The sequence below is a fragment of the Cynocephalus volans genome, chromosome 2 (assembly GCF_027409185.1).
Source record: "Cynocephalus volans isolate mCynVol1 chromosome 2, mCynVol1.pri, whole genome shotgun sequence".
Taxonomy (NCBI): Eukaryota; Metazoa; Chordata; class Mammalia; order Dermoptera; family Cynocephalidae; genus Cynocephalus; species Cynocephalus volans.
The window spans coordinates 123,397,757-123,409,837 of record NC_084461.1 but is presented as its reverse complement, the minus strand read 5'-3'; the positions used below and the strand labels follow the sequence as shown (position 1 = coordinate 123,409,837).

General features: G+C 45.4%; 1 protein-coding gene across 5 annotated transcripts in view; it reads left to right on the top strand.

Annotated features, from left to right (window-relative positions):
* Nucleotides 1-12,081, top strand: part of NRG2 (neuregulin 2) — a 182,102-nt gene that overhangs the window by 50,154 nt on the left and 119,867 nt on the right. The gene's annotated exons all lie outside the window — the stretch shown is intronic.

Here is a 12,081-nt window from a genome sequence, read left to right as displayed (position 1 = left end):
AGTGAATATCCTTGTAGCTTAATCTTTATACATCTTGGATTAATTTTTTCTTTTTTTTATGCTGTGAGGTAGGGTTCTATTTTACTTTAAGACTATTTTTTTAGAGCAGTTTTAGGTTCACAGAAAAATTGAAAGGAAGGTACAGAGATTTCCCATATACTCCCTGACCACACCCTGCATATAGCCTCCCCCATTTTCAACATCCCAAACCAGAGTGGTACATTTGTGACGATTGATGAACCTATATTGACACATCTTTATCACCAAAAATCCATAGCGTACTTTAGGGTTCAAGGTACCCTTGGTGTTCTACATTCTATGGGCTTGGACAAATGTATAATGACGTGTATCCATCATTATAGTATCATCTGGAGTATTTTCATTGCTCTTAAAATCCTCTGTGATCCACCTGTTTATCCCTCCTTCCCCCAACCCCTGGCAACCACTGTTCTTTTCACTGTCTTTGTAGTTTTGCCTTTTCCGGAATGTATATAGTTGGAATCATACAATATGTAACATTTTTAGGCTGGCTTCTTTCACTTAGTAATGTGCATTTTAGGTTCCTCCATGTCTTTTAATGACTTGATAGCTTATTTCTTTTCAGTGCTGAATAATATTTCTTTGTCTGGATGTACCACAGTTTATTTATCCATTCATCTACTGAAGGACATTTTGATTGCTTCCAGGTTTGGGCAATTATAAATAAAGCTATATAAACATCTACGAACAGGTTTTTGTGTAGACATAAGTCTTCAACTCCTTTGGATAAATACCAAAGGGCATGATTTCTAGATCGTATTGCAAGACTATGTTTAGTTTTGTGAGAAACTGTCAAACTATTTTCCAGAATGGCTGTACCATTTTGCATTCCTACCAGCAATGAATGGGAGATCCTGTTGCTCCTGTTTCTCACCAGCATTTAATATTGTCAGTGTTCTAGATTTTGGCAATTCTAATAGATGTGCATCTTGAATTAATTTCTTAAAATCAACTTCCAGAAATGAAATTGTTATACCAAGGATATGTGCATTTAATAAGGCTTTTGATACATATTACCAAATTACCTTCCTGAAAGGTTGTACCACTTTAGCTCCCACTAACAGTAAGAAGCAACTCCCACCAGAGAGTGTTGTTCTGTCCTTTTCTCCATCCAGTGCTCTGTGTTCAGGGGCAGCTCTGAAGTGGTCTTATAGGCAGTTGAAGGCAGGTTTATCTTTTTTGTGAATTTCCCCTGGAATGATTTTTGTGTGTGTGTGTGTGTGTGGTTGCTCGGCTACCCTTTGACCTGGATACCTACCATTCAGAGAGTATTTCCCTGCTCTCCGCAGTGGGCATCCTTAGGGCACTGCACCTCCTCATTGGGTCCTTTCTCAGAGCATGCAGTCCAGGATGTAAGGTGGCATAATCTCATTTTTTCTTAGGAAAGGCTCCTTAACACATGGATCGAAAAGATCTTCTTTCCACATCAAGATTTTCCACTCAGACTCTGCCCACCCCCAATCCTCAAAGAGCCCTGGGGATTTCTAATAAATCTGGGACTTTTTATGAGTCAGTTGGGTGAAGGTTAAGCAGGCATATAAAAGAATGAATGAATTAATTACTCAGGTTTATGCCCCCTCAAAGCCTCTAGAGCTGTGCTGTCCAATATAGTAGCCACTAGCCACAGGTGGCAACTTAAATTAGAATTTATATTAATCAAAATAAATAAAATTGAAAAAATCAGTTCTGTAATTACACTAATAACATTGCAAGTACTCAATAGCCACATGTGTCTAGTGGCTACCATACTGGACAACTCAGATATGGGGCATTTCCATCACCAGAAGAAGTTCTATTGGACAGCACTGTGGAGGTTGGGCTACTCAAGAAAAATCCCTAGGGCTCCTGTTAGGTGTAGGGTTGAAATGGCCAGTGAGGGTAGGTGGAAGTTATTGGTATCAACCCGTAGGACCTGGTAGATTTCTCTTTGCTGATCTATAAATCAGTTCTCATCTTATCTAGGTTCTTTTTAGCTCTTCCTCTCTGGCCTTGAGTAAGGGACTCAGTTCTGTGACAGTTGTGGCTTAGGGGCTGTGTGTATGTGTGTTTTATAAGAGAAGTCTGATTACCAGTTCATGTCATTGACTGACCTAGGCCAAAGCCCTTTTCCTCCAGTGCTAGGTCCTGGAGGAGGCAAGGGGAGGATGTCCCTGGGGCCACACCTGACATGCAGACAGGCTGAGGTTTCACTTGGGTTTGCAGTGGTTCTAAGGAAGAATGTTAGGCTGGAGCCAGAAATTCAGAATTCTTTATTCCTTCCTGTTACCTCAGTTTTTTCTTGTGCAGTGTGAGTGAGGATGAAGTTGCTTCTAAGTATTTTGGGGATGCAAGAAGGGAGTGTTTGGGGTTGATGAAGCTACAGATTCAGTATTCTTTCTACTAATCTTAGAGCTGGGGTGAGCATCAGACTATATCCAGCCATTGTCCAGACCTTGCTCTTCCCAGTGGCCTAAATATAGTCCTGGGAGCCCCAGATGGCACATTCTAGTCTTGGCTTGTACACTGACTCATGGTATGACTCTATGAAAGCCACTTCCCCTCTCCTCCCAATGGGTCATTGGGAGTAGGGGGAGGATAATGGCCCTGACTCACCTCAATGAGAGGTGCTAATTAGGGCTCACTGAAGCAAAGAGGTGTGGGCCGAAAGGGCAATGGAAGACGCGACTCTGGACAGGTCTTTGGCTTTCACACTGCCTGGCAAGCTGACCATGGAGATCAGGAAGACTGGGGTCTATGGTTAGCTTCAAGGTCTGCAGACCTCTCTGAATTATGAACAGGGGCTCATGGGTATAAGCCTACATGCATTTTCCTGGGGAAGGTACATAGCTTTCATTAGATTCCCAGAAGTTAAATAATCCCAAAAAGGTTCTGAGTCACTGCCTTAGTAAGTTTGACTCCTTGGGCCCATTGGCTTCTGAGAAGAGGAGATGCTGTCTCTGCTTGGGGTGGGGCAATGAAGGCCGAGCTTCCCCAGGAAGTCAGAGGGCCACTGTTCTAAGTAAAGTGCTTAGAACAATCTATGCAGAAGGGCCTGACCAACAAGCATTTAATGAGCCCCTACCAACTGCCTGGTGCTGTGTCAGGGCCTTGAGGTAGAAATGAAATGCTTTTTGACTCATTGACATCTCCCTTCCTGTACCCCTGAGGTTTGCTCCTCCCCAGTGTTTAGCTCTAAGTGAGGTAGGTGCCTGAGTGGGCACACCCCAAAAGACGAGCTTGCAGTGCATGTGCCTGAGTATGGGGCACTCTGCAAGTCTCTGGGCTGAAAGTCAGTCATGACTGAGGAATAGGAAAACAGTCTCTGTGGAGGCCATGTGGAGAAGAAGAAGTGATCTTAGGCTGGGTCTGAGGACACCTGGGTCCTGATCCTGATGTTGACCCTAAATCACTTTGTGACCTTGGTGTTCACTCATCTTCTCCGCAGTTACTATGCCATCTGTAAAATGGGCTAACTTGCCCTGTCCTAAATACTGACAATGGCTGTTGTGAGAAATAAAAAGGAATTTAACAAAAATTAACATTTGTTATGTTTTCTTATTTTAAAAGTAGTAAATGCTCATTGTAGAAAATATGGAAAACCCAGAAACATGAAAAAAAAGAAAAATCATTCACAATTTCACCATGCTGATGTACATCCTCTTACAGAGTCTTGGTAATTTTCCTTCCAAAACATTTTCTCATGCATATATTTTTTTCTCCTTACTACATCGTAATGTTCATGTAATTTTAGATGTTGCTTTTCTCATCTAATGTTATACAGTGATCATCTATCCATGTCATAAATTGTTCTTCAGAAACCTGATTTCTAATGGCTGATTTTCCACCATTTGAAGGTACCAAAATTTATTTAACAAATCCCTAAGTGTAGGCCATTTTTAAGTTGCTTCCAAATATTTCGTTATTATAAATAATGCTATGTTGAACAACCTTGTACATAAATCTTTGTGCTTATCTTTCTTGCCTTATAATAAATTCTTAGAACTGAGATTATTGGACCAAAGTATAAAGCTGATACAATTAAATATTTTAACATATCAGTACATAGTTATACGAGTGAAAGGCATTAATGAGAATGATGAATACCGGTTCATTCGTTGTGACTATAACTCCTTATACGGCCATCGCAGTCGAGGCATTTCTGTGTATGTGAGGTGGATGTTCCTATGATCCTGGAGCAGGGAGTGGAATTTTGCAATAGAATTAGTGTCTATTTCTCTCTTTTAAATTTGTCTTATGCCAGGAAAACAAACCATTTGTGCTAAGAAAGCCTTCAGTATAAAAGGGCAAGAAGATTAGGCAAAGTATCATTTAAAAAGGACAAACAAACAAACAAACTTTGCCTAAGTGTTTGGAACTCTGAGTTCCAGTCAATACCCTATACAGCTTGTTAGTAACATGAGCAAATCACATTATTACTCAGACTTCAGTGACCTTACCTATAAAATGGGGAGACTAATCCTTAACCTAACGACATGAAGGAATATTGTGAATATCTAATGAAATTGTGTGTCTATGCTAGTAGAACAATGTAAGTAAAGGTATTTCTTTGCCTTCTCTTAATAATGAGATTGAGGGTTGATGGGAGTAGGAGGAAACAACAGAAAACCAGAGAACCTGAGAGAGAAGTAAGGCTAGGAAACATCATGAAGAGTTTGCATCTGGCATGGAAAAGCCTTGGAGAGGAGCAGACCTGGATGGGTCAGCTTACCCATTAGGCTAGGCCTTGCCTCCGGCCAACTCTGTCCTGGGGACCACTGCTACACTCAGGGCACTGATGTCTCCTGAGAAGCAGAAACCTTTCTTATTTGACATGGGGTGTCTTGGGATTCAGCTCTCTGGAAGGCAGCTTTAGTGGCTCGTCTGGTCAAACTCACAGCCACCTTCTCTTTCAAATCTTGAGATAGGCTGGCTCCTGGGCTGTGAGAGTGGGGGAGGAGAGAGGAGCCCACTCTGATGCATCTGCTTTCCTCCAAGGGCATGACTGTGAGAATCAAGAAGGACTATCCTGTATAAATGGCTCCTCCCTGTCTACAGGAATGTGCAACACTCCCCAGCCCCCAGCAACCAGAGACCTAGTGTCATAAACAGAGGCTGTGGTGCTGAGCAGTCAGGGAGAGTTAATCCCCCAGATGTCAGGGCTTGGCCTGGTGGAGCTGGGAGCTGGGCTGATAAAGCCTGATAGAGGGGAGCGGCAAGAGGAGAGGAACTGCAGAGATGGTGGTCTGCACCCCTGTTAAGGGGGTTTCTGATGGAGGCAAATCATAAAAGTTTGCCTCATTTATTCCTCTGCCTCTGGGCCTAACTGCTCCTCAGCCAGCCAAGGGTACTACACAAAAAGTCTGATCTTCACTGGACCAGGGTCAAGCAAGGCACCTTGCAGGGGGATGGAAGGTGGATAGCACCTGAAAGTTGTAAAGAAATAATTACTGACATGTTCTGAGCCCGAAGAAATACAGAATGGTGCCAACATGATCCCAGCTCTCGAAGAATTTAAAACTCACTGCATGGGACTGACTGGTACCCTGATGGCTGTCTTGCAATTCCCCTGTTCTAGTTGAGTACAACTTGAAGAAAAGCAACTAATGCTATAAATGCCCTAGATCAAGTGGTACAGGCCTGGAGTGCCGTGGGAGTTCAGAAAAGACAGAGATGGGTGTGAGTTGAAGTGATTAGAACAGGCTTCAGAGAACCGGGGCCTGTACCTCGTCCTTGAAGGATTGGATCTACTGTAAAGAGGGGAGGGAGGTGGAAAGGACAATGAAGAGGCCAGTCCAAGACTGTGCAGGGCAGCCTGGAATGAGTGGCTGGGGGTGGAGGAGCCATGGGAGGGGGGAGGCAGCCAGATTGTAGATTGCTTTGAAGTCTAGGCAGAGGAGTTTAGGCTTAATTCTATAGCAAATAGGGAGTAGAAAGAAGCTCTAGAGTGAGGAAGTGTGGGAAGCCATGCCTTGCTGATTAATCCCTCCCACTGGATTAATCCCTTTTTGTCCTCAGTGAGGCTTCCTAAACCCCTGAGCCACGTAATGTCTCTTCTGAGAGCTGAGCTGCACTGCCCCAAGCATGCTGTGGCTGGCACAGCCTTGGGGGTTGTTGCCGAACCCTACCTTCTCCAGCACCACCCCGAGAGACCTCTGTCGTTCTTCATTCTCCTTCCCCCACCCCCTTATCCCCTCTAGGGTGGCAGGCTGGAGGAGGGCAGACACTGAGAGCTTGCTCTGTGCTGGGGCACAGACGTGAACAGGACAGACTTCAGAGCTCACAGCATGGTAGAGCCACATTGAATGGCCCTGGGTCTTCTTCACAGCACCTCTGGAACCATGGTGCCCTAGATGCAGTTCTGGGAGTTTGGGGACCTGTCCCTTGACCACTTCTTTATTCCTGAGGGAATCCTTGCTGCTTTGGTGTCTGGGATAGAACCAGAACTTCAGCCTGGCTCTACACAGACATCCGGACTCTCTCCAGACTAGCTCCCCCTGTGTTAAGAGAAGGGGAAAGGCCTCCAGAGGCATGATTCTGACACTGCCCTGGGTGGGTTAAGACTCTGTAAGGGTCCCCCACAGGGGGGTCCAGAGCAGTGGCCACTGGGGAGACAGTCCCTCCCCCCAGGGCTTCATTTTCCTGCCTGTGAATTCCAGCCCTAGGATGGGAAGAATGGTCCAAGCCACCTCCAGGAGAAGGGGATGTGGAGGAGCATGGATGGGGAAGGAGCATCCCCTGCCCCAGATAAGCAGCCCTCTCAGGCAGGTGCCGGGGGTGCGCAGTCACTCTGTGCTCAGTGGCAGCTCTCTTCTGCCCGGGTCCAGCGCACACACAGCGAACCCAGCTCGAATCCTGCTGCCTCTATTCTGGGCCCTCATTTCAGCAGCAGTCACACCACAGGAAGCCCTTCCAGGCAGCTGCTGCTTTGCCAACTCTTCACAGCCACACTGCACCCTGGGAGCTAAGGCTGAGTGTCTGTATCCCTCCGAGAAGCATTTACAGAAACCTCTTCACTGCACAACCAGGCTGCTAGTAGGGAGTAATCAAGTCGAGAAATGCATAGATGTTAGCCATTTGGGACAGCGAAGTAGGAGGGTGATTCCCCAGGGAAAATGAACTGCCTGGTGAGCTCAGAAAAGTTTTGGGGGATTTGTGGTGGTAGAGGAAGGGACAAGGAAGGAAACTGGATGGGAAATTCTGTATTGGAGCCAACTAGTGCTGGTGTTCAAGTGGAGTCCATCCTGTCTGGTCAGAAAGTTGTCTCTCTGTCCTTTCCTCACAGAGCTCAGTGGGATTGGAGGTGCTGAGTGGCAGTCACAAGCTAGCTCTTCTTGGAAGGGGGACTATCTTCCTGCCCCCACTCTTCCAGGCTATCTGCCTGGGGAATAGTTGGCATGGGGGTGGGTGTTTGTCCTGAAGGGGACACACTGAAAGTAGACTTGAGCTGAAAGCAGAGCTTATTTGCCTGTGGGTCTAAGGCTCCAACTCTAACTTCAAGAGGTTTTCTATATCCTGAGGACAGCCTCACAAGCAACAAAACAAGGTACAATGAAGATACTTTTTTTTTTTTTTTTTTTTTGGTGATGCAGTGAACATCCTATGAATTGGAAAGACAAATCCCCCAAGAAGCTGGGGCTGAGTATATCTTGGGACAACTGTGGCTTGATCTGAAGCAGGGGCCCTGCTTTTTCAGGAGTCAGGAGAGAACTGGGCTGCCTCACCTGAGTGTCCCTGGCCCCAGAACAGAGTTCTTCCCAGTATGGGGAGAGAATCTCATGAGCTTCATCATCAGAGCCATCTGCCTGCAGATGTTCAGGGAGTCAGAGGAAGGAAGAGGCAGTGATATGCAGAGATGGCATGGGATGTGACAAAGTGCAGGGGCCTTCCATGGGATCTGATAGGCCTTAGGGTTTTGTTCTGTTTTGTTTCTGGCTTTACCAAATGTCTTAGTTTCCAACAAAGTATTTTAATAAATAATCTCTTGTATTAGTTATATTTTACTGCCTATAAAATTTTTTTCAAAACTTAGTGGCTTAAAACAACAAACATTTGTTATCTCATAGTTTGTGTGTATCAGGAATCCAGGTGTGACTTATCTGGGTGCTCTGGCTCAAGGTCTCTTGTGCAGTTGCAGTCAAGCTGTCATCCAGGACTGCAGTCATCTCAAGGTTCAACCGGGGCTGAAGGATCTGCTTCTGAGCTCATCCATGTGTTGTTGGCAGTCCTCAGAAGACCTGCTTCCAAGCTCGCTCACGTGGGCCTCTTCACGGGGCTCCCTTATAGCACAGCAGCTAGCTTCCCCTAGGACCAGCAATCCAAGATGGAAGCCAGTCTTTTTAATCCTAATCTCAGACATGACATTCCATCATTTGCCATATTCTCTCTGGTAGAAGGAAGTCAGTAAGTCCAGCCCACACCCAAGGGGAGAAGATTCCACAAGGGCCTGAGTACCAGGAGATGGAGATTATCAGTGGCTATTTAGAGCTGCCTACCACATCTCTCACTTTGGCCTCATGACAGATCTGTGCTCTAGACTGGGAGAAATAGTCCACAGGTAAGGAGGAAAAGAGCTCTAGAGAGCTGAGGGGCTCTGCTCAGGATCACAGATATTCGAAATGGTAGATTTAGAACTTGAACCTATATGTCTGTCTGACTTCAGATTTGCTATCATTTTCTGATACCTTGATGCCTGTCAAACCCAATGCCTATTGATATTTGTGATTGGGAGGTGGAGCAGCCTTGAGTTGACTGAACATTAGGGGCTTTGATGCTAGCTAACTTACTGCTTGATTCTTTCTGGCTGTTTTCAGGTTCTCAGGACATGGCTCATAATCATTCCTTTCTATAACAAGGACAGCTTCTACTACATCCCTTTTTATTTTTTTAATAAGCTTTTTATTTTAGAAGTTTTAGATTTACAGAAAAATTGCAAAGATAGTCCAGAGAGTTCTCATATATCCCAGACCAGTTTTCTCTATTGTTAACATCTTACATTATTGTGATACATTTATTACAATTAATAAACCAATACTAATGTATTATTATGAACTAGAGTTCATACTTTATTCAGATTTCCTTACTCTTTCTTTGTAAGTGAACCAGGCACTGGGCTATACATTATTTTGATTAATTCTTAGACAAATCCTTCAATGTTGTCGCCATTATTATGTCTGTTTTACAGAAGAGGAAAGTGAGGCACAAAGAGATTAATTTGGCAAGATCACAGAGCCATGCAGAAGCAAAATGAACATTTTAACTATGGTCTCTCACTCCCAAGTAGTGTCTTAGCCATTTATGGGTCTATTCCTCCCTCTCATCTTCTGACTCCTGCTTATAGGGAGGGAATTATGCACATAAGCCCTAATCTAACACCTGGCCCTACTCCAAGGGTCTAAGCTTATGGAAAAGATAAGATCATGCTAGAAGGCTGACAGTGGTTTAGAACCTTGTACTTCAGCCTCAGCTTTCTCATCTGTGAAATAATAGGATTACATTAATGATCCTGGGTCTCTTCTGGCTCGGACCTTCTACAACCCAGTTAGTCTTTCCCAGAGCCCTTGTCCAGACGATTTGGGGACTGCCAGTGGAAAATTGTGGGGGGAGGTGGGTTCTGCTTCTCCAAGCACAGAGTCATTGGCACCTCAGGGAATGAGCCTGCCTGTTTTGCCTCACTAGCTTCTTTGCAGGTTGGTGTAATAGATCAGTAATTGTATAGGATTGAATTGCTTGGCTGGCCCATCAAGTGAAAACCCCAAGACTGCTGGCTCTGTGTCTGAGGTTACTGTCCTTAACTGGTCCAAAAGACTTCAGGGAAAAACCCTCTGGAAAAAGCACTCTGAGCAATATTTTTTCTGGAACATAAAAGAAACCCACTCTTTGAGGAACACAAGCATGACACAAAGAATTTGTCTACTCCTTTAAAGTGGTGGGGAGGGTCTGATGACCCTGACTTGTCAGAAATCCCAGAAATAGGATTATCTAGAGTGTCCTAGAGTATGGATTGAAAGCCATACAGATCTGTCCTGCCTTTCATGAGTTGGTGACCTTGGACAAGTCTCTCAGTCTCTCTGTGTCTCCATTTCAACATCTGTAATCTAAGGAAGATGTAAGGATAGCTACCTCATAGAGTTGTTCTTAGGATTAAACATGATAATTTAGGTAAAATGCTAGAGCTCATGATAAATGCTTAATAAATGGTAGATATTTTTAGGATTTGTTTGAATAATAGATTGATTTTAATTCCAGCTCTAAAAGTTATTCTTTTTAGATTCTGAGGTGTCTTGTTCTATTGGAGTCCCAAGTAATTAGAAAGCACCAGTTGCTGAGAAGCATGTTCAGTCCTAGGATACAGAGGGCTTTATTCTCGTGGACTGAGGTAGAGGTGGAGGTGGGGAGCCGTTGACCTTCACCAACTATTTCCTTCTCCACCAGCTGCAAAGGAAGCCTCTAGCCCCAGCAGGACAGTCCCATCCCAGCCCAGACTGCCCCAGCTGGCCTGCTTTGGAACTGCCTGACCTTTCCCAGATGGCCCCTGGGCTCTGGAGGACCATCTCCCCTGCCTGAGGTGAACAGGACTGTCCTCAGGGCTACCCCTGGAGGGCACTTCCCAGACCTGGCACCTGGCTTTCTGTCAGCCTCTCTGATGAGAGGCTTGAGTGCTGCATACCAGTCAGGCTGGGCTCCTGGACACCAAGCTCAGGGAGGGGTAGTGAGGCCAGCCCATCTGTGGAAATAGGACTGGGGTGAGGGTAGCGGACTAGGTCTGGCTGAGCCACAGAGCTGGACTGACTCCTAGCAGGAGGCTCCAATCTGTGCCTCTGAGGCCCTGGGGGCTAGAAGAGTGGGGACAGAGGGATCTAACTATGAGTCCTTGCACTGCTGAGAAATGTATTTAGACCAGGTTTGGGGTTTTTTGTTTTTGTTTGTTTTCTTTCTAGCAGAAGGCACAGAAGGCCAACATCAGAAAAGCTGGACTTGATTTTGATTCCAAGTCCTTTGCTGACTAGGGTTCATTTGGCTGAATAATTCCAAGAGATTTAAGAATGAGAAGGTACAGAGACATTACTCTTACTGGGGATGGCCTGGACGTTTGCACACATGTAGCACACATGACAAATAAACGTTTATAACACACACATGAGGTGCTTGTGTATCGGCATTCAAGAAACCTTTTTTCCAGAGGCAGGTTGGCTGCCAGCCCACACAGGGGGCCCATGGCCCACATACAGACCAGGAAATGGGTTTTCCACATCCAGGGAACATTTGCTGCATCTAAGGAGTCATTCTGTTGGCCTGTCCCCCTCCGGGTTTAGGAAGGAAGCAGCCTACATCTGTGGACTGGAAGCAGAGGCCCCCCAAAGGTAGGAGCACCCAGCAAGTGCCAGTTTGGAGAGCCGCTGTCCCCAACCTTGGTGCTGACTTTGGTTGGTCCTGGAGTCAGGGTAGAGGATCAGGCCATTTCTGAGGCCTTGTATTCTGAGGGGAGAAGAGAAATAGGGGATGGCGACAGCTGGGGAAGAGGAGGAGGTTGGAATTTTACATTTTTAATGGCTTAGGCTCTGACTGGCAGAAAAGAGTGTTGGCAAATTATTATATTACAATATATTCAAATATGACCCTAGTCGAGTGTGTGCTTGTCTTGTTTCTGCTGCCAGCGCTCAGGTAGCCCTAATGTCTATCACTCCCACTCCTTGCCATTTTATGGTTGAGGTGGCAGCTCATGACACTCATATCCATGTGTTGCCAACTTAACCCAAACTCACTTTTCCACTGGCCCAGCTCCTTCTCCCCGTCCCCTGGCTCAAAGTGACCAGTTTGTCTTGTGCCTTTTGGAGTACGCTGCTGCCCTCCAACGCACAGTCCTTCACCATTTTGCCAGGGACAGATGTACTCCCCTTCAGAATGGAGGGAGGGGAAGAGGAAAAGGGGAAAAGCATGGATCTTTGTCATGTTATAACTTTTTGGAATAGTTTTGTTGATGAGGAGGAAAAACCTGAGTGAGGAACTGGAATGGAACTAGATTATTTCTTCTTAATGAAGCTTTTTTATCCCCCAGAGCAAACA